The 20,486-nt window shown below is 49.0% G+C and overlaps 1 protein-coding gene and 1 long non-coding RNA gene across 2 annotated transcripts in view; one reads left to right on the top strand and one right to left on the bottom strand.

The window, feature by feature from the left end:
* SLC45A4 (solute carrier family 45 member 4) overlaps nt 1-3,658 on the bottom strand; it is an 85,577-nt gene extending 81,919 nt beyond the window's left edge. The window contains exon 1 of the mRNA XM_023921596.2: nt 3,126-3,658. The gene's annotated coding sequence lies outside the window, so the exon portion shown is untranslated. The remainder of the gene's footprint in view (nt 1-3,125) is intronic.
* LOC111925184 (uncharacterized) lies at nt 2,716-5,041 on the top strand. The gene is made up of 3 exons (XR_002862096.2): nt 2,716-3,061; nt 3,142-3,263; nt 3,655-5,041. It is a non-coding gene; the product is annotated as an uncharacterized LOC111925184 (long non-coding RNA).
* The last annotated feature ends 15,445 nt before the right edge of the window (nt 5,042-20,486 follow it).

The following is a 20,486-nucleotide window of genomic DNA, read 5'->3' as shown; positions in this document are numbered from 1 at the left end:
AGATGGCAAAAGCTGTTGTGCGGTGTTCAGAGAAAACCTGTTTGCGTGGGATGTGCTGGAAAAATTGCTTAAGAATGGTGCATTCTCATAAGAAAAATGATCTGGCTGCTGTTCAGGTCAGTGATTTTGTATCAGAGCTGCAGGCTGTGTGGTTGCTTCAGTATATGGTGCAGCCGCTGGCAAAGTGTTTGCTGTGCGTGTGATACAATTCCCCTTGCTCTGGGGTGTTGGAGGCCCTTGCCTTCACCCAGTTTGTGGTCTGGGTTCATGTTCTCAGAGCAGCTTGCACTGGCACAGGGCTCCGTGGCAGAGAAAGGCACCCTGTGGATGTCAGCACAGGAGAACAGAGCAGTCTGGATCAGTTTGCTGGTGGGGCTTCATCCTTTCATGGTGGGAAGGTGGGAGGGATAAAATGCTATGCCCATGTCAATAGCAAGTGATAACCAGGATTCTGATCTCTGCTGAGCAAAGCACTGGCCATGCTTCAGAGGTGGATAAAGAGGTTTCTGAGAACACAAATCATGAACCAGCATTAGTTGTTGAAAGAACTAAATTACAGGAATGCCCAGGTGTTAACTGGAGCCTCCTCCCAACTTCTGCTTGACAATCTGTCAACAAGCCATGAAGGGACAGCTTTCACTCCATCTCCTTTTTCACCTTGGATGAAGGCTAAAGGAAAAAGACATCTGGAAGGTCTCCTGCCAGCCAGAGATCTGTAAACCCTCTCTCACACAACATTCTTACTCTTGTACCAGCAGACCCCCAGCCTTTGGCAACAGGAACATTGGTCTGTGCTTTGTTCCTGTAACCTTCAAGACTAGAAACATCAGTAGGACTGCCACCAGCACCAGCCAGACCCTGTGATTTCATGGGGTAAGTTTTAATAGGCATGTTTTAATAGGGTTGCTCAGTAGAGAAGGCTCTTTTTCCTCAATAGCCTTAAACAAACTAATACAAACAGTAAATTTAATGAAAGAAAATGAAGTAGCCCTCCAATGCAGGCTTGCTGCTTCTGCAGAGGATGCGCTCTTGCACTGCTGAATGGTTTGGTTCTGGTCAGTCCCAAAGCAGCCACTGGGAATGAGACCAGAGTAAGGTTATGTCAGAGGAAGGTTGTGCATTAGGTTCCTTGTGCTACTGCTTTTAAAAAACAAGCCTTCACAGCAACTGCTCTTTTCCCTCTGGAAGGAGAGCTGAGGCAGAGTTTGCAATGTAAAATTTAATAGAGAAATGAGGAAGGAGCAAATTCCCCTTTTCTTGCAAACACACAACATCTCTAATTTGTGGCTTTGTGTATTGCTGACAAGTACAGACAGTGATGGGTTATACAGGGAGCACTCCTTGTCCCCTTCACATCCCAGACCTGTCCCAGCGCACTGGGCCACACAATGCCATCTCTCCTTCTTGATCCCTTTTGGTCACCTTCTCTCCAGGAAGATTCACTGCTATTTGCCAACCTTTCCAATCCCCATCCTGTCTAAATAAACCCTGTCAAGTTGCCCTCCATGGCATTTTCACTATGCCATCCCAGCTGGAGCTGCAAATCAACTTGGACCTCACATCCTTGCTGTGTCCATGCAGGATGTCCTTAAGGGAACACCAGGCACTTGACACCAGCTTTTGAGGAACAGGCAGCATTTTTATCTATGAGATACCCAAGACCGGCATGAAAGCTCCAGGAGGGATCACCATGTTAAACCTACCCAGGCTGTCCTTTTAAAAGCACAGCCCTGCCTAATACTCATCATCACAGCTACAGTAATTCCTTGGCTGCACAGCCAGGTTTGGGGTACAATGAGCAGTTCATGTCTCTTCTCCCCAAAGACAGATGCGTGTTCGCACCCACACACAAAACCGGGGTGTTAAGGACTTCCCTGTGATGGATCTTTCACAAGCAGTGTTTCTGGGAAGGCCTGGCATTCAGATGGCAGGCAGGACAGCTGGTATCAGCAGTGCCTGTCATTGTGGTGTTGGGACTTTGCAAAACAGGGTCTGTCTTTGAAAATATTTTAAAAAATTTTATTAAGCTAAAGTCTCCCTGCTCCTGACTATCTCAGAAGATAAATCATACCAAGCAATGTTTCCCTGCCTTGAGATTATTGTACCCTTTCAAAACACCAGCCTGGTCTGGTAATTCTGAATTTTAACCCCTCTGCCAGGCTGCCTCCTTTAGCTGCCAGCAAGCATTCTCTTCTCAAATTAACCCGACCACAATGAGCTGCAGCAGAACCCGCATAATTGCTCTTTTTTACACCAAACAGCCCGACTTACGAAGGAGACATTTCCTGAAGCAGCCAGCCTTGCTACACTCATTATTCCTAAAACAAGGCTTGTTGCGGTATCTTTATGCTCAGCTACCGCCTTTAATCTCGCACGCTGCCTTCAGCAGCACCACTGGCTGCAGCAGTCCCGCAAGATGCCCTTTCCATCCTCTCCCAGGCAAGCAAGCCAGGACGCTCCCAATGGAGCCGGCAGTCAGCCGGCGAGAGCTGCATCCCCCCTTGGCGACAGGCATGCAGCTCCCAGCTGCGCTGGCAGCGCGGGGCACTCACGTTGGCGGCAGCGCGGATCCCTTTCAACAGCTTAACTGCGGCTCATTTTTAACCCCGGCCAGCGGATCTAAGCTGCTCTCCGCAGGGCTCAGACGGAGCTGCCTGCGTGACACCGAAGCATCCAGACGCCGACTCGCCAGCTGACATGTCAAAGCAACGTCGTGGTTAGCAAACACATCAACAAATCGACTGACAACCCACACACCGGCGGGAGCGGGTCCCTGCGTTCCGTGCCGCTGCCGCTGCTCCGGGGTTTGTGCAGCCCCGTCGAATTCGGTGTTGCTATCTGGCGTTTTCTGCCGGTGTCTAAAATAGCATCAGGAGCGTTCCCTGTTGATTTCTCCGGCAGTGCTTGCTGAGCCATGCCGGGGACCAGGGCTCCTGCAACCTGCCTCCACGCAGCACGTTAAAAACATTTTCTTGCCTTCTCCCTCCAAAGGAGGTGGAGAGAGGAGGAAAAAGCCCTCTTGATGTTTTCCTGCCCAGCTACCATCAAATCCCGACCTGAGGTAATTCTGCTGTGGCTGAAAGCAGAGGATCTCTGCAGCGCATGAAGCTGATTTGCTGACTTACCCTTCATCTCTCCCAGGAATGCCAGGTGAAGAAGCCGGCCTCTCGCTCCAGGAAAGAGGCACAAGAAGCCGGGCAGCAGCCACTGCAGAGCCTGCTCAGAAGTTCGCTCCCTCTGTCACAGTGTGTGCAGCTTGCCAGGTATAGCCGGGATGAGAACACCCCGTGCTTTTCCCAGGATGAATGAGATCAGCACATATTCAGTCAAGGGGAAAAAAAAATAAAAAATAAATATATGTGATGGTTTAAGACCCAGAGGGAAAAGTGTTTGTCCACAAGTTGCTCTGCTTTACTACTCAGGATTTTCTGAGGTGAATTTCATAGGAAGGAGAGTTTCTCCTCTGCATTTGGCGTTGTTAGATGTGTTAAAAAGCAAGCAAATAGTCGTCATATCCATGGAGTAGGCAGGAACCCATCCTTAGCCACATGAGGTGGAGGGCATGTGAAGGACACTCTTACAAGCAGCAGAGATACCTTTATAAAACCTGCAGGCTGATGCCTTTTGACTCAAACCAGCACCTTGCTGTTACAGGTTCCACATGGGCTGTGCAGATCCAGACTCCACTGGTCCTGGCTTTCCTGAGCGAGGTTGTTCGGATTAAGCTCTCTTCCACCTGGCTGCTCTGTGACACCCCAGGTTGACAAAGTCCCTTTCTTCTGCCATGTCCTTCACATCAAGCGTCTCTAAAGGCTCATCACCTGCCTATCAGGCTGGGGTTATTACTGAGCTGGAACCCTGGGGTGACAGGGAGATAGAAAAAGGGCACGAGGTGCTCAGAGGACTCAGGTGGGCCGAAACATTTTGGTGTCAGTGTTATGTCAAAGAGAATCTTGTATCTCTGGGTCTCTGTTGTTGTGCTGGGGGGATCCTGTGCTCCAGTGCAAGAGGCTCATGGAATGGCAAGAGTTTTGATGTCTGCCTTGGTTGGGATGGTTGGGAATCTGTGGGGCACAAGGAACATGTATTTTCCTTTAGTCTTGGAACTAGAGTGACTGCACTGGAGGAAAATGAGCTGATTTCCTCAGGATCAGGCCCCAAGGCTTGTGTGGCTGGGAACCCAGCTCAGGTCCCCAACTCCCTGGCTTTAGCTACTCCAAATCTCCTCCCTTTCCCTCTCCTAGAGCTTAGGGCTAGGAGTGACTGAGGCACTGACCTCTGCCACAGACTCTTTGCATAACCCCGGGTGTGTCCCTGCACCTCCTCATCCCACTCATCTGCACAAAGTTCCTGTGTAGCTCATCCATGCAAGGAATGGGTTCCCTGCCTCGTTCCCTGCTGACAGTGAGACTGGAATGTGGGGTTTGATGTGGCTGAGGCAGCCCCTGTGAATAGGCTGAGGGGGAAGCCTGGCTCCCTCAGGTGTCACTTCAGCAGGATGCAGCAGGGCAGTGCTCACCTGTCACCATCCTAAGGCCAGGTTTGTTTTCCTGCATCAGCAGGAACTCATGGATGGCTGCCAGCCAGACCCCAGGGGAAGGTTTATCCCACCTGCACTCGAGGTCTGGCAGAGCCTCGGGCAATCTGTCTCTTGTCTGAGCAAGTTGGCTTCAGCTGCTGGATGTGCCCAGAGCCCCACTGGGTGGGAGAGCAGGGAATGAAGCAATCCTGGAGGGCCAGGGAATATGCAGATGGAGAAAAGGCCATTCAAGGGCAAGCTTGGCAAGAGTCCTGGGCTGGGGACATGGTCCCAGTGATCTCTGAAGTCACAGCGCAGAAGGGCAATGCTACATGGGTCTGTCTTTGAAGGGTGGGCAGTGGGGATGGTGGACCTCCCATCACCTCTGTAGAGCTGCTTCTGCCTTTGACCAAGGAGGCGGCCGTGGGCATGTTTGGAAGCTACACACAAGACTGAACTAACCTACCTCAGATAAGGCTTGGATTAATTAGTCAATACATGTTAAGTGCTGCAAAGATTTAAGGCTCTGCTTAATTGTTAAGTAACTCAATCATCAGTGGCTGCGTGGGATGCCTGAGGCAGAGTGGGTGAATCAGCCATTCTCTGGCAAGTGCAAGGTAACGAGGGAGAAAACTTTCCAAGGCTGGGTGACAGCAGGATGAGTTGGTTAGGGGACAGCAACAATTACTGAGGTCACTGGGACAGACACAGGTTGCCAAGAGAAACTGTGGATGCCCCATCCCTGGAAATGTTCCAGATCTGACTGAATGGAGCCATGAGCAACCTGTTCTGGTGGAAGGTGCCCCTGCCCATGGCAGGGAGTTGGAATGAGATGATCTTGAAGGTCCCTTCCAACCCAAACTATTCTGTGATTCTATGACTGGGAGCACTTTGGATGTAAAAAAGTGGTCAAGTCCTGCATGGAGCAGCCAGTTCTAGGGAGCAGGAGCCCTTTAGGTGATGGAGGGAAAGGCAATGATTTCATAGAAGAAAGAAGTAAAAAGACCACGAAAAACTTTATTGAGCTATTCAGGCTTGTTATGTCCAACCCAGTCTGAAAGAGGTGGGTTTGGGGCTGAACCAAAATGCTTTGGGGGATGTGAGAGCGGTTTGGGTGAAGTGCAGAGCACTTAATGTGCCACAGACTCAGCTGTCTTCCCTGCAGGGACTGGTGCCATGTTACAGGCTTGGGTGGGACATGAAGCTACTGCTGAGGAGCCACCTTGTGTCCTTTAGGTCAGTTCTCCATGCAGTGATTACAAGCTGAGAGAATTCACAACAGGAATGTTTTTGCAGTCCATCACCAGCCTGAGACATCTCTTCTGCCCCACCATACAACATGTCCTGTCACTCAGGGGCGAGTTTCAGACCTTGACCTGTTGCCTTGTTTCTGTGCCAGCAAATTGCATCTTCCACAGTGTCTCTATTTGCCCCTACCCTTCCTGCTGATCTTTGCCCTCCGCTTCTCTCCATGTGGGAGCTTCCCGAGTATGTCATGGAGTCTGCTCCCAAACACCTTTGAATAGGGTAGAAGTGTCCTTAGAATCCGCCAGGGTGTTTTCTACCTCCTTGTGAAAAAATGTGCCCTATTGAAGGTGTAACTCACTGATACTGAGGCTTTAACCCCAGGGTTAATCCCCGTGCAGAGGTGACTTCCAGACATCCATGATCATGGCATCTCAGCCAGGTAAAATGGGGGACTCTTTGGCATTGTGCCTCATCCACACACATATTCCCAGGGCTTTCTATGAGGCTGGATGTGGGAAGGACCTATCTACCTGGCATCACTATGGCTGGAAAAAGCCTCTGAGCGCTGCCCTGGTGAAACATCCATATTTTCGGAAACAGGGAGCGGGTAGGAACATCCTGTACTGTTGTGACAGAGCTGCTTGCATGAGATGAACCTCACTGCCAGGGTTGGGATGGGTGCACGTGGCTCATGTGGGAAAAAGGTGTGAGCTCTGGAAGGAGATGCAGCCTAACACAAGCCCCAGGAAGGGCCAGCAGGACAGCATGGAAGCACTGCCAAACAAACCATAACTGCCCTGCAGGCTCCCACATCCCTGATCCCAATCCTTGCCTTGCAGCTCTCTGTACAGAGCAGCACAATCATAAGCAAGCAGCCCGGATAGGTTGCCTGGGTCTTGGATTAGACCTGATTATTCTTGGAGAAGTTGGAGTCACCAGCAGGCAGCCCCCTGTCCCAGCACCAGCTGCGGGGCTTGGCGTAGGTTCGCAAAGCACCCCTTGACCTCAGCATCGCCCACGTCCTTACAGCCTTGCTTTAATCCTCTTTTAATTAACTGCTGAGGGGTGTGATGGTATCAGAAGGGTGGGAGGGGGCTGGCCTGGGGTGTTTTGGGCTTGGTGTATGTGCCAGCCAGCTGGGTTTGTTATGAGCCTGTCAGATCTCACAGACTAGTGTTCCCTCTCCAGATCCGGTTGCAGCTCAGACATTGCGTGGATCATCCCTGCGGCTCTTGCACTGTTCAGGGATCCTGCCGTGTCCCACCTGGCAGGTGCTGGCAAATCAAAGATTCGAGTGAAATTGGCAGCTGAAAGGCAAAGTGGCTTCTCTGACAACATAGAATGCTGGGGAGGAGGTTTGACTTCAGTCAGAAAACACTGGGGAGCTAACCAGAGCAGAGATGGAGTGGCCACAGGGATGTCCAAGATGGAAATGGGGGTGAGGTCAGCACTTTTTTGGTCACTAGGGTCATGGAAAAGGCTCCAAAGGGGGTTGGGTTTATCAACACTTGGTGGTGGGTTTTCACAGATATTCAACAACCTGTTTGCCTGGGGTTTGACTTGAGAACAAGGCATATCCAGGCTTTCCAGACCCCCTACACCTCCACCATGGGGCACCTCAGTTCCCCAGAGTGTCTCCAGGAATCTGATGCTCCTGGGGAGAACAAGTTGCACACTGGACCCGAATGCCATGAAAGTGGCTGTCCCTGGGTTTAAAGCAGCCTCTGGTTGAGAGGATGAGATGATCTGGGGACAGCTTACCTGCCTCTACCTGAGGGCCTGCAAGAAGGCGGGATGACTGGAACTGAGATCCCAGGCTGCTGGCACTACCAGGATCACCAAAAATGTGTGTGCTGGCAACCAGTGAGACTATGAGAGCACATGAAACATCAGTCTTAATAAAAGTACACTCAGATAATAACATCCACAGGTCCTGTGTGTCTGTCCTTCACCCTCACTGTGATTTCCTTTAGAGAAAAGTGTCCAGCAGATGTTTATTTGGCCTTTCCTGGTCCTGAGGTGGCTCTTGGTTTTTGAACATCTGAGAAGACCTTGTGTAATGTGGCCTTGAGGGGAATCAAGGGCATTAGAGCAGGGAACAGAGCACAGCTGTTCTTTGGTCACTGTGGATGATGAGACACAGCTGTGCCCAAAGCAGCAATCAAGTTCAGAAGGAGCTGGTCTGGATGAGGCAGATGCAAAGACTTTCCAAGGGGTGAACAACACTTCAGCCCCACAGGGAAAACCAAACTACATCCAGATGTGGAGCAGAGGCCAGATGTGTTCAGTCAGTCTGTTGCCCTCCTGGCATTAACTGGTGGAGGCTGCAGACCATTGTGACCAGCCACCTGGGGTAGCTGGTGCACAGTAGGTTCTCCATTTCTGGAAATCAACACAGCAAAATTATTGCTCAAAAGGAAATTGTGGGCTCGGCAGAAGTGGTCAATGCTGGGTTTTGCAAGAGGGTGGATTGCTGAGCACTGTTCATTCCATGTGCCTTAAACCCTGTGACTCTGTACCAGCAGCTGGTCACTGGTCCTTCTTAGCCAGAGTCATGAGAAGCTTTGTGAGTCTATTACATGGCCAGGAGATGCTCTGCAGCTTTGCTAAAAAAATCTCTGCTTCCTATGCACATAAATTTCGGGAGACTTTGAGGGAGCCATCCTCATGCCTTGTCTTTGTGCTGACCACAAACATCTGAGTGAAAGAGGTGCCTGAAATGAGGGAAACCTGTGGATGTGCAGTGTCTCTGCCTGCAACAGACTGGTTTCCCTGCAAGAAAAGCTTGCAGGGGTCCTGCCCACCCCTTTGTTTGCTGGTCCTCTTCCCAAGCTGCTCCCTTGGCACTGGAATGTGCACATGCAGAGCACCAGAGAGGTGCTTGGTGAGGGAAACCTGGACTTTAAGGAGATGATGCTTAATCAGAAGCATGGAGGTGGAGGGCAAGGAGATGGATGCATAAGTTCTCCTTGATGCCTCATACTCCCTCTGTTGAAACAGGGAAGTTTGGCAGCAGCAGGAGCCTTGCCTCAGCAGAGGCTCCAGCATGGTAAGAAACTGCTCACAGCTGGGTCACCTGAGAATCCTCCTTGTCAGAAAGCTTTCAGGACTGTTTGGCCAGATGAAGGTCCCCTCAACTGCTGAGATTCCTGCCCTCCTTTTGGTTATCCTAAGGATAAGGTTTAAAAAAAATCCTGTGAGTCAAGGCCTCATGAAACCTCCCTCCAAGTACAGGACGCTTCACTTTGAACTTTTGTTGTTGGGTTGCTTTTTTCCCCCTCAAGATCTGCTGGCTCTGGGGTTGGCATGAAGTCAAATGCTCTTTACTGAAGTCAGCCTTTAGCTGGAAGCAATTTCACTTATTTCCTCACTGAAGCCAGATATGTGTTGCTCTCCTGAAGCAATGGCTTTGTATCCCTGCCCCACAGCCCTGCTGATCTGCAACACAGAGGAGCCTCAGTGTCTGGCTCAGTGCAGCAGCTGGTTCAGCTGGTGGCAATGTGGAATTTTGCAGGCACCAGGCTGTGTGAGGGATCAAAGGTAACTGAGAACTAACCTGCTTCTTGTATCCTGGGGATGAATCATAGCAGTGTCTAAACTACAGGCAGCAAAGAGAGAGTGGAGCAGAGCAAATGCAGGGTCACAGAAAATGGAATTTCTTCATTCCTCAAAGAGTAGTTCAGCTGTGCAGAGCTGTGGTGCTGATTTGCCACTGTTTTTCTGTGCTCTGTGGTTATTCCCCATATGGGAATAATTATTATTAAAATAATTAAAATCATTAAAAGCGTAGTTTGTTCCCATGGCACTGTTGGCTTGGAGAAGTGGCCACAGCTCTCTGCAGAGTTGAGCAGAGCACATATGCTCACTTCAGTTCAGTGGCTGGAGAAAGGGTGGAGTAAAGGAAACATGAAAGGGCATCAGCTGGGGCGATCAGGACGTGGTGGAAGGGGAAGGTCTGCCAAGCATGGGCCATGGCCACAAAACCAGAGCTCCTGACATACCCCATGGTGCTGTGGGATTGACCAGCTTGGCTGCACATGGTCTGTCTGTGCTTCCTACAAGCTGTGCCTGTGTTATACCCTGGCCTGTGCCCACACAGCAGAAGGGATCTGTGGGACACAGCAGCCCTGTGGGGTATGTGCAGGGCTCTCTGCAGACTCTCTGCCAGCTCAGACCAGACCTGAAGGCATCAGGAGATGCTCAGTGAATGCAGGCAGTGCTCAGCATGGGGAATGACAAGCCAGCAGGACCACAGACGAGACAAATGGGATGTCCCTGCCAGAGACAGGTCGTGCCTTGGCTTTGTGCTGTTGAGCTGGTGCAGCTCTTGGCTGGTCACCCCTGGGAGAGAGGCACCTGCATTGCAGAGTGTGCTCAGAGCAAGGCAGCCAGGCTGTGCACCCTGGTGCAGTGGCACTGGGGTATGTGTCACCTGTGGTGCTGTGTCACCACTTTCAGTTCCTCCTGACAGTGTCTCAGACAAAGGGAATTGTGCTGCTTGCATTAGCACAGAAAGCTGAGGAAAGCACAGAGAGCTGTCAGGGGGACTTTTTATACCCCAGAGCTGATGGTCAAGCCAGCTTTGTGGATGTTTCTCAGCTTGTCCAGAGTGGAGCTTGGGCCATGCTCTGAGGGATGGAGAACTTCTGCTATGGAGGGAGACTGTTAGAGCTGGGGTTGTTCTGCCTGTAGATGATAAACTGGGATTCTGGGAAAACCTTAGAGCCCCTGACAGGACCTAAAAGGGCTACATGAGGGCTGGAAAGGGAGTTTTGACAAGGCCCTTCAGTGACAGGACATGGAATGCTTCAAACTTCAATTAAGGTGGAATGGCTTCAAACTGAAAGAGGGCAGATTTAGATTAAATGTTTGGAAAAAATTCTTTACTGTGAGGGTGGTGAGCCCCTGGAACAGGTTTTCCAGAGAAGCTGTGGCTGCCCCATCCCTGGAGGTGTTCAAGGCCAGGCTGGATGGGGCCCTGAGCAACCTGTGGTAGTGGAAAATGTCCTTGCCTATGGCAGGGGGTTTAGAGCAAGAAGATCTTGAAGGTTTCTTCCAACCCAAACCATTCTATGGTTCTATGATGACACAAAAACAAAGAGATAGGAAAGAGAAGAGCTTTTTAAGAGGCTTTATTTTTCCCATTGAAGGCTCCTCTCATGTTGGTTGGAGATCTGGGACCTTGGTCTGCAAGGGCCACAGGAGGGGAGGAGGCAAAGGCAAGCACAGAGATCCTGGCAGGCCTTGAAAACATAAGAGAGAATTGCATCTGCTCAGTGAGAAGGAAGAACTGGCAGGGAACCTTCCCCCTCCCCTTGCATCTGTCCAGTGCTGAGCAAGCACCAACTAATCTTCCTGACACTTCCAGAAGACAAGGAAGCGTTAAAGTGCCATAGTGGTCACTCAGTGAAAACCAGAGCTGCAGTGACATGCTGAATAAACCCACCCCTCAGGCAGGCTTGGCCCATCAGGAGCAGAGCTGAGCTGTGTTTCCCACAGCAGGTCAGGGACAGAACCAGAGGGGAGCCCAGACATCCTGTCTTGCAGCCTCCTGCTCTTGCTTCTAGGCCACAATGAGCTCAACCAGCCAGGCCAATAACTTCCCAAGGGGGCTGTAGGGCTGAGGAAATAATTAAAAGCTGATCTGGGCTTCTGCTTTGGAGGAAGAAAACCCCCCTCAGTTATTTTCATAATGATTTAAAAGCACCCTTTCATCTCCAAAACGGCAGGAACCTTCTATTGTTTGTTTCTCTAATGTCTGCTCCTAATCAGTTTTTTGCTCAGCAGAGATGGAGATGTGGGAGCCAATTTATCAGGCAGAGAGAGGAGACACGTGAAATGGAATGGAGAAAGCTAGTTCTCATCAGCAAATACTTAAAGATTTGCTGCCAAAGTTGCAGAAGCTTGTTCTTGCTGCTCATGCAGATATTTGACAAATAACAGGAGATATTTGTTTGGAGTTGATTAAATTTTAAACCAAAAAAAAAGAAAAAAAAACCCAAAAAAACCCCAAAAGTTGTTGTCACTCATTGCATTCAGACTTTCATGCCCACACAGCTATGTGTACCAACCAGTCTGCCTCCAAAACACTCAAGGCCATGTCATCTGTCCAGGGTTTCCTGCAAAGCCATGGAGGACAAGGGGTGTCACCAGCTGAACCTCTCTATTCTGTCCCATGTCTGAAAGTCACCAGGATCTACTCACTGGCCTTTGTGTCCTATCCTGAGTGTCCTGAGATGGTGTACGGAGATGTGCTGGGGTCTCACTGGCTTGTTCTGCCAGGTGCCACCAGAATGTGCTGCTTGTGTAGCCCTTCTCTGCCATTTGTTCCTTCTGGTGCATCCACACAGAACATCCAAATTCCCTCCAGTCTGAACATTTCTGTTATGAAGCCCTGCACAGCAAAGGAAACCTTTTTCACATGGAGAGGGGACAGGTACACAGGACACTGTGCTATCTCCACACCTGGAAATAACCACAAGTCACCTGGGTACAATCCTGACCAAAATCTGAAGTAGAAGATTGGACTGGAGATGTCCAGAGGACCTTTCTACCCTAAATGATTCCATTCTTCTCAGCACACAAAAGAGAAGGTTTTTGTTTTGACAAGAAGAAGAAAGAGAAAGGGGAGCAATGACTTTAGTGTCCTTCATTGACCTTACTGATACACTTTGAATTATTAGCTGTGTACATGGCCCTGCTGGAGCCCTTTCCCTTCACAAGCATCACAGGGACAAGCTTGGGATGGCTAATGAACAACCCCTGCTTCTTTCAGTTGATTTCAGAGCCCAGTGTGGGGACAGAGCTGTATCCCAGTTTCTGCCAGGAGTGGAGGCATTAGGGAACAGGCAGCTTGCCCAACTCTGCAGTGACGCACTGGCAGCAGCCAGACTCCAGTCTCCCAGCCCTCTCCATCTCCAGCCAGGCTATGTCCAAGGACAGCCCTGTGCCAGACCGCAGATGTGGTTCTCTCCAGGTCCCTCCTCTGCACAAAGCCTTTGCTCACCCCGGTCCCAGAGCAGGCCCAGCCCTGGCTGCAGGCAGGCAGAGATGGTCTCCACCAGATGGAAATGCTCTCTATCTCCTGTCCATCTCTACAATCTGAGATGTGACTGAGGGTGGGCATCCTCCAGCTTTTCTACAGGGATTTCTCCTCACCTGTTATGGTGTTATGGAGGGGACAGAGAGACTGTGATCCCATGCTTTGCTTAAACCCTTTGATCCCAAACACCTTACTCTCCTCATCCACCATTTTCACATCATGTGTTGGAAAAACCTTTCTTTGGACTTCTGAGAGCCCTGCATTGGTGAGGTAAAAGTTGTTGGTCAGGAGCAGAGTTACAGTCATGCACAGCAATTGCATAAGGGGATTTACTGGCCACTTAGGAAATCTGATAGAAATAAAAATCTGAGCAAAAAAAATCCCTTATTGAAATAAGGTTCCTCAAAGAGCTCAGGGATGTGGTGACTGGGCAGGACAGACAGGGACCCTTGACCTTGCCCCAGCTCAACCACCCCAGTTTCCTCGGGCACCCTCCCAGCCTGCCCTCCAGCACCAGCTGTCTTGGGTCACAGAAGGGATTTATCCCCCACCTGCCTCACAAAGTTTTAGTCATCACCCAGCTGCTGAATAACCCTCTTGTCTGAATTCCCCTGAAGGCCCAGAAGGACTCTGCTTATCTAACACTCATTTGACCGGATAATTTGAAGGCAGTTCCAAGCACTGTGGAAGTGACCCACTCTAAGTCAGTTCAGCTTTTCAATCCCCTTGGCTGCAGTATCAGCAGTTTTCCTTGTGTATTTAATTTCTGCCTGGTGCAGGCTCTGACATTTCTACTGTCCCAAGAATCGTGTTTACCCTGATAGGACTCAAGAGGATGAACAGGGGCCCTGGTTCCCACCACAACCTGTTTGTTACCTTGCTTGGACCCATGCAAACTCTATCACAAGGGATCTTTTGCAGAGAGTAATCTATCTTAAAAGCCCTTATTTGTCTCATCCTCAAATGCTTTAAAGTGGCTTCCTAGAGTAGATCTGGCCTCTGAGTACAGTAGTAACAGCTTGTTCCTGCACTGTCTCCTTTTTGGGTGTTATTTATTAATCCTGCTGCTGTTTGCTGTTTTGCTGGAGGGTTTGTGTTGCTTTCTTGCTGCTGGGGAGATAAGCTGCAACCTCGCCATGGGCAGAGCACAACAGGTATTTAGTTTCAGTGCTAATACTTTCCAACAAAAACTTTTTTTTCTGTGACCAATCTCGTGCCCAGCTTTGAAACACTTTCAATGGGACCATTCACTGCACAACTGCCTGTGTGAACGTATCTGAAAGTTACACAGACAATTGCCTTGTGTTTGCTCTCCTCCTCCCAATGGGTGCCCAGCTTTTCCTGAAAATGTTAACAGGAAGTGGCAAAATCATCCTGAACCACTGAAGTGACCAAGCCATCTTTTCATACCTTCCAAGGGCCAGTTCCTGCAATAGCAGGATGCCACAGTCAGTAGCTCAGGATATTGATTTCTGATATACTGGAGAAAAGAAACTAATACTGACTTGCTTTCTCTTGATGTGTTTTTCCCCCTTCACTCTTCCATACCTTTGAATCCTTTCCCATTTCAGCCAAGTTTAGTGAAATGCCAAAGATTGTAGATATCAAAATTCCTACCACTTTAGCAAATATTAATTGCTGGATAAAGGAAAAGTCTCTTTCAGTGCCTCCACTAGTGGAAATACAATGCTATGAGGACACTACATATTACCCCAGAGAAGAAGTTTCTAAGAATCTCCAGAATCTGTCTGTAAAAACCCTTCTAGTCTCTTTAAAGCAGGTTTCATTGATCTACTTCTCCAATGACAGCTTGTTCATTGCTGTGAAGGATTTGCAGGGGTTTGTTAGGTCCTCTCCCTTACCTTGTTTCCCTTGTAGTTTTCCAGTCTGGGAGCTGGACCTGAGAGGCCACAAAAAATGCCACTGTGGGAGGATGACTCTGTGGCCTGGGTCATGCTGGTGATGGGAGAGAGGACCACAGAAGTATCCTCCAGACTTGATCTCTGTGCTGATTAAATGAGCTCCCTTTGCCACTCACGAGATCCAGCTGTAGCCTCAGAAGCAGGGATGTATTTTCTCAAGGAAAGTATTGAAGTTGGATGGGTTGTGGTGGGGGAACAGTTGGACTAGGGGGTAATGGCTTTAAACTCAAAGAGGGCAGATTTAGGTTAGATATTAAAAAGAAGTGTGTTCATGTGAGGGTGGTGAGGCCCTGGCACAGGCTGCCCAGAGAAGTTGTGGCTGCCCTACCCCTGGAGGTGTTCAAGGCCAGGTTGGATGGGGCTTTGGGCAACCTAGTCTAGTGGAAAGTGCCCTGCTTATGGCAGGGGGTCAGAATGAGATGGTCTTGAAGGTCCTTTTCAACCCAACCATTCTGTGGTTTCATGACATTGCATTGTTTTAGCCTTAAAACTTAAGGGGCCTGAATTGAAGCCAGAGAAATGGCAGTGAAAGATAATGTGGGACTTTAAGATCACAAGTGGATGAACCTAAATATGAGGTGGGATCTTTTCAGAAAAAAAAAAGAAATCCTCTGGTTTCATATTTTTGCTCTGTAAAAGTAAGAGCCTTTAGGAGTCCCAGACACACCAGCAGGTCACAGCTGTGCTGTATGTCTGTTGTATGTCTGCTTCTGGTGGGGACTCTCTGGGGATACCCATATCCTGCCCCTAGTTCCCTGTCCCAGTTATTCCTTGTTCCATCTCTTTTTCCTTGTGCTTGCTTCCCTTCCATCTCTAGCACCTAACTGTCCTAACCTGTCTTGCAGACTCTGACCTTGCCATCATGGCCTCCTTCTCCTTGCTTCCAATCTGCCTTCATCCAATTATCATATTACCTTCTGCTCTCTGAGAGGACCTCTGTCAAAACCTCTGTGCTATGTGCTTGCCAGGTCTGAGCAGGAAAATACTGTTTCATTATCATTATACTATTTCAGTATCAGTGGTCAGGAAAGCTTCTCCCACTAAGGGAAGGCATTTCATCAAGTTACATTCCTCCTCAGCTGACTCAGGAGATCATGTGTATTAAATCCAGTAGTTTCTGTCCCTAATTTTTCCCTTGTAGCTGCACCAAGGATGGCAATAAGAAGAACAGAGACATGAGACTCCTCTCAACTCCTGATGGGCATCCTCAGAGCCCCTGCACAACTTGGCCTTATCTCCCTTGAGGACAATATATTTGTCCTAATCTGAGCCACCAGCTTAACAGGAAGAGGGCAAGAGATGCCATAACTTTCCTGTGAGGGAGCTAGCCCAGGCTCTCTAGGGTCTCTTGTTAGGGAGCAGGGATCTTTTATTCCAGGTTAGCTGGCACATTTGCTGGTTCTGTAACTGGACATAGCTCTTTCATGACACATAAATGGCTCTTGGTGTGATTTTTCCTGGGACAGCTGCTATGTGTAGTACCAGGAGGTGGTGACAAAGCTGCCTATTGCTGTACCTGTTTGTGGAAGTGATGCAGAGGTGTTGCAGATTGTGACAGATTCACCCTCCATAGTCAGAGGGAAACAGGCTTGACTAGGACATCTCATCCTAGGGAATGTGTCCACATGGATGCCACAGATTCTGGATGAAAGGTCATGTGCTGACACCTGCTCCTGTCTGCTGTCACCTTACGATTCAGACAGGAATTGCTGTAACTTGCAAATCTCATTGCAGTTTAGGATAAACTGGGAACTAAGGGAGCCTCTGGCAGAGGGAGCAGCAGAACTACTAGTCCCTAAGGGGGCTTGGCTGAGCAGGATACATTTTGGCAAGCATCTGGTGAGGCTTCTTTGCCAGTTCTGCACCTGCAGGTCTTTCAGCCAGAGTCTTGCTCTGACCCGTCCTCCTTTGCAGGCACAACCCCTATCTGTTGTAAAAGATGGGACATATGTGACTGTAAGCACAGTGCCTGGCATGCTGGGGTCTATGATTCATGAGTCAGAGCTAGGAATCAACCAAAGAGCATAGTCAGCAGGGGTGAGTCACTGCAGGGTTAAAATCCTCTTTCCAGGTCACTCAGGCATTTCAATCCAGCCACCTTCCCTTCCTTCCCATGGATGTGTGTTTGTGCACTTACACTACAGCAACTTGTTTAATGAAAAGGATTTATTTTGATAGATGGAAGGCTTCTGGTTATGTAATTGCCCTTGTAAGGAAACACAGAGGAGAATTTTAACAATATTGCTGGCTCTTATGCAAGAGTGTTGCCAGTGTTTACTCTGCAGACATGTGAATTTCCTCTGTCATTTGGGCAGAAAATGATGCCTTAATCTTCTAAGACATTTATGAAACATTGGATTACGCCAGGATCAGTGTGCTATCATCTGTAAGAAATATACTGGCTGATTGGATTGCACAGAACTTCTCAAGGCAGCTTTTATATTTAAACTTTGCATTGCCTTGCTGGAAGAACAGCACATATCAAGCTCTTAAGAGCCTTGGATAAATCATGAGGTCCTAGTTCTCAGCAATTACTATCAACGAAAAGCTGGGCTTGTGCATCTGTCAAGAATAGAAGCTGAATGGCTGATTACTGGTCTCCTAGATACATTTTCATCATATTTCATGGCTAAGGGGAATTAAACAGACCTAAATTGCACAGTAATGCTGAGAGGCCATCCTGAATCTTATCTGCTCCCCAGAGAGCTGCAAGATGATTTAATGACACAGGTTTAGTGTATCAAGTCACTCTCTGAAGCAGTGACTTGAGAGCTAAATTAGGAATATAATAAGATATAGGACACCAAATCAACTTCAGCTATGTTTGCTCTGGCAGGTACCAAAACTGTTGTTAAAATTTGTGAAAAAATTCTCTTTGATTTTGTTTTTTTCTCCCTTCCCCTTTGGCAAATTGGGTGTTTCTGGGGTGTATGTTGTAATGCTATTACAGTATAGGAGAGCATCTGTGTTAAAAGCCTGGTTTTCAGCCTCCTTTTGTTCATGGCTCCTCATGTTTTCCAGCAGAGGTGCAACCCATTCATGGTTTCAGGCAGCTGAAATAGCTTCCTGCCTCTGCCTCTGCATGAGCCCCAGCAACCCAGCAAAAGGACTTTGATACCCACAGCCTTTGTTGGAGCCTTTGTCACATCCCATTTTCAGACTGTTCTTGACCAGAGACCTGGACCCACAATAACCAAGATGTATTGGCAGCTCAAGATGTATTTTAAGGCAGTAAAGTTCAAACCTTGAGGCTGTAAGCGCCATTAAAATGCACTTTAAAAAACACCCTCTTGCGTGAACTTGGAATCATGTGCTCACATGAGTGTCAGATACAGTGTTGTACACAAATAATGATCCTCTTGCCACTCTCCTGACTGCAGTTGGATGCTGGCCTAATCTACCAAATGTTGACCTTTCCTATGAAGACCAGCTCTGTGATTCCCACTCTTCTCCATGCCCAGTAAAATAAAAAAGCAAGGCTTGCTACAAGTTAAAAGGAGATACCTGGTATCCTTTGGAAATCTGATCAAAGTTCCTGCCCATAGGTACACAATACTCCAGGCTTATTTACTGCTTTTCACCAGATGTTTGTGAATCATAATCACCAGCCAAAGGTTTCCCTCCCCACTTCCTTCCTCTCCAGTAACACAAGCAATGGATCCACTAGTTCTGACCATTCCTCCTTTTACAAGTAGGGAAACTGAGGCAGGGACTTGGCAGAGCTGGAGGCAACAAATGTTGTGGGCAGGTTAAACTGGGAGCTCTCAGAACTGGTTCAGGCACGCTTGATCTTGCCTTGGGGCAGAGGGAAGGACAAGGTCACCTCCTCATGTCCTTCCCAGTCCCACTCTCAGTGGTTTGAAATCCACCCAGTTACTTTGGAAACAAGGCTCTCCCATCAGTGACACACAGGTTTCTTACAATCTTCTTGTTTATGTCTTACCAATGTTCTTGTTCCCACAGTGTTTGCAGTGCTTGAGGCTCTGGGGCTGTGAGTGCAGGGTTCAGGGAATGACATGCACAGAGATCCTTGAGCAAGGCACTCATCCACCAGGAATGTGAATACTCCCAATGCACAACAGTGGAGAAGGGAATTGCAGAGATGCTCTTGACTCTAAGGAAGGTACTGGGATGCCCACTGGCACATTTTGGGGCTCAGAGTGAGAGTCAGCATTGTGGACAGAGATTGTGTCACCAGGAATGGCCAGGGATCCCTGGGTGTGAAAGGGAGTCTTGCTGTGGGTGGAAAGAAGGTAATTTCTCCTTGGGTGGGGAGGGCGAAGAACTGGGTGTGGGTCAAGTAGGCGCATAGTGTGAAGCAAAAGAATGGCATTACTTTGGAGATCTAAGACTGGATGTAGAGCAAACAGTGTTTTGAAACCCCCTTGAAATAACTCAGCCTTCCCAGAGAGCTCAACCGCAGCAGGGGAGGAGTCCCTGGGTCAGCCTCATGTGGGGCTGCAGGAGTAGGACGGGCAGGCTTGGACACTCTCCAGTGTGACACCTCCCCAGGCACTGAGAGCACTGGGAACGGGCCTGCCCCACCTTTGCCCTGCTGTAAATGATTAAACAGCATGCTGAGTAACAGAGTCCTTCCCTTGGCCCTGGGCCAGGAGGAGGAAATCACAAGCTCCGTCCAACAACCATCACCAATGTTAATTCCTGGGATGGGGATCCAGACTGGTTGTGTAGCCATAGCTCAAGGCTCAAAGTCACCAGCTTAATGAAGAACATATGGAAAGACAGCTGAAATAGAATTGATAGAGTCATATACATTGGAAAATACTCTAAAATCATTGAGTCCAACTATTAACCTAACACTGCCAACTCCACCACTAAATCATCTCCCCAAATGCCATGTCTACATGTCCTTTGAATCCCTTTAGGGATGGTGACTCCATCACTTCCCTGAGTGGCCTGTTCCAATGCCTGACTACCCCTTCCAGAAGAATTTTGAATAATATCTAATTGAAATTTCCCCTGATGCATCTTGAGGCCATTTCCTCTTGTCCTGTCACATGTTACTTGGGAGAAGAGACCCACTCCCACCCGGCTACATCCTCCTTTCAGGGAGTTGTAGAGACTGAGATCACCCTTGAAACTCCTTTTCTCCAGACTGAGCACCTCCAGCTCCCTCAACTGTTCCTCAGGCTTATACTCTACACCCTTCTCCAGTTCTGTTGCCCTTCTCTGGGCGTGGGTTAACTGCTATTTATCTGTCTGACTCACAAATAAATACTGATCATGGGCCTTGTTGCCAAAAACCCTGTTCAGAAGCAGGAAGGTCAATCACCTCCTGGAGGGGGGCCAAAAACAATGCTCTGGCCTTGCTGTGCTGTTGCTCAGCACTGGACGGAGGCAGGGATGTGCCCCAGCCATGCTGCCTTGGCAGCCTCTCCACAGCCAGGTCTGTGCGGGGTAACCTGAGGTTTGCTGTCAGGGCAGAGCCCCCCAGACCTCCTGGCACACAGGAGATATGAGAGAAGGACAAATGGTACAACTAGTGTTATTCCAGGAGCAACAAAAAACTGCCTTAAGGAACCCTACTGGACATGAAGCCACACTGGTGGGTGCAACATTCACATCGTGCATCCATGCTTTATTGCAGGGGTCTGTGGTTGCAGGATAACTCAGGTTGGAGTGGACACTGGAAAGTCTCTACTACAACCTGTGGCACATCTAGGGGAGGGACAAGGACTCTCATTTGTCATGTGTCACTCCTGGGGAGCAGAGGATGGCCAGCAGGACCAGCGCT

This window comes from Cyanistes caeruleus, chromosome 1 (genome assembly GCF_971803275.1).
Source record: "Cyanistes caeruleus chromosome 1, bCyaCae1.hap1.1, whole genome shotgun sequence".
Taxonomy (NCBI): domain Eukaryota; kingdom Metazoa; phylum Chordata; class Aves; order Passeriformes; family Paridae; genus Cyanistes; species Cyanistes caeruleus.
This window is presented reverse-complemented; position numbering and strand designations above follow the sequence as displayed.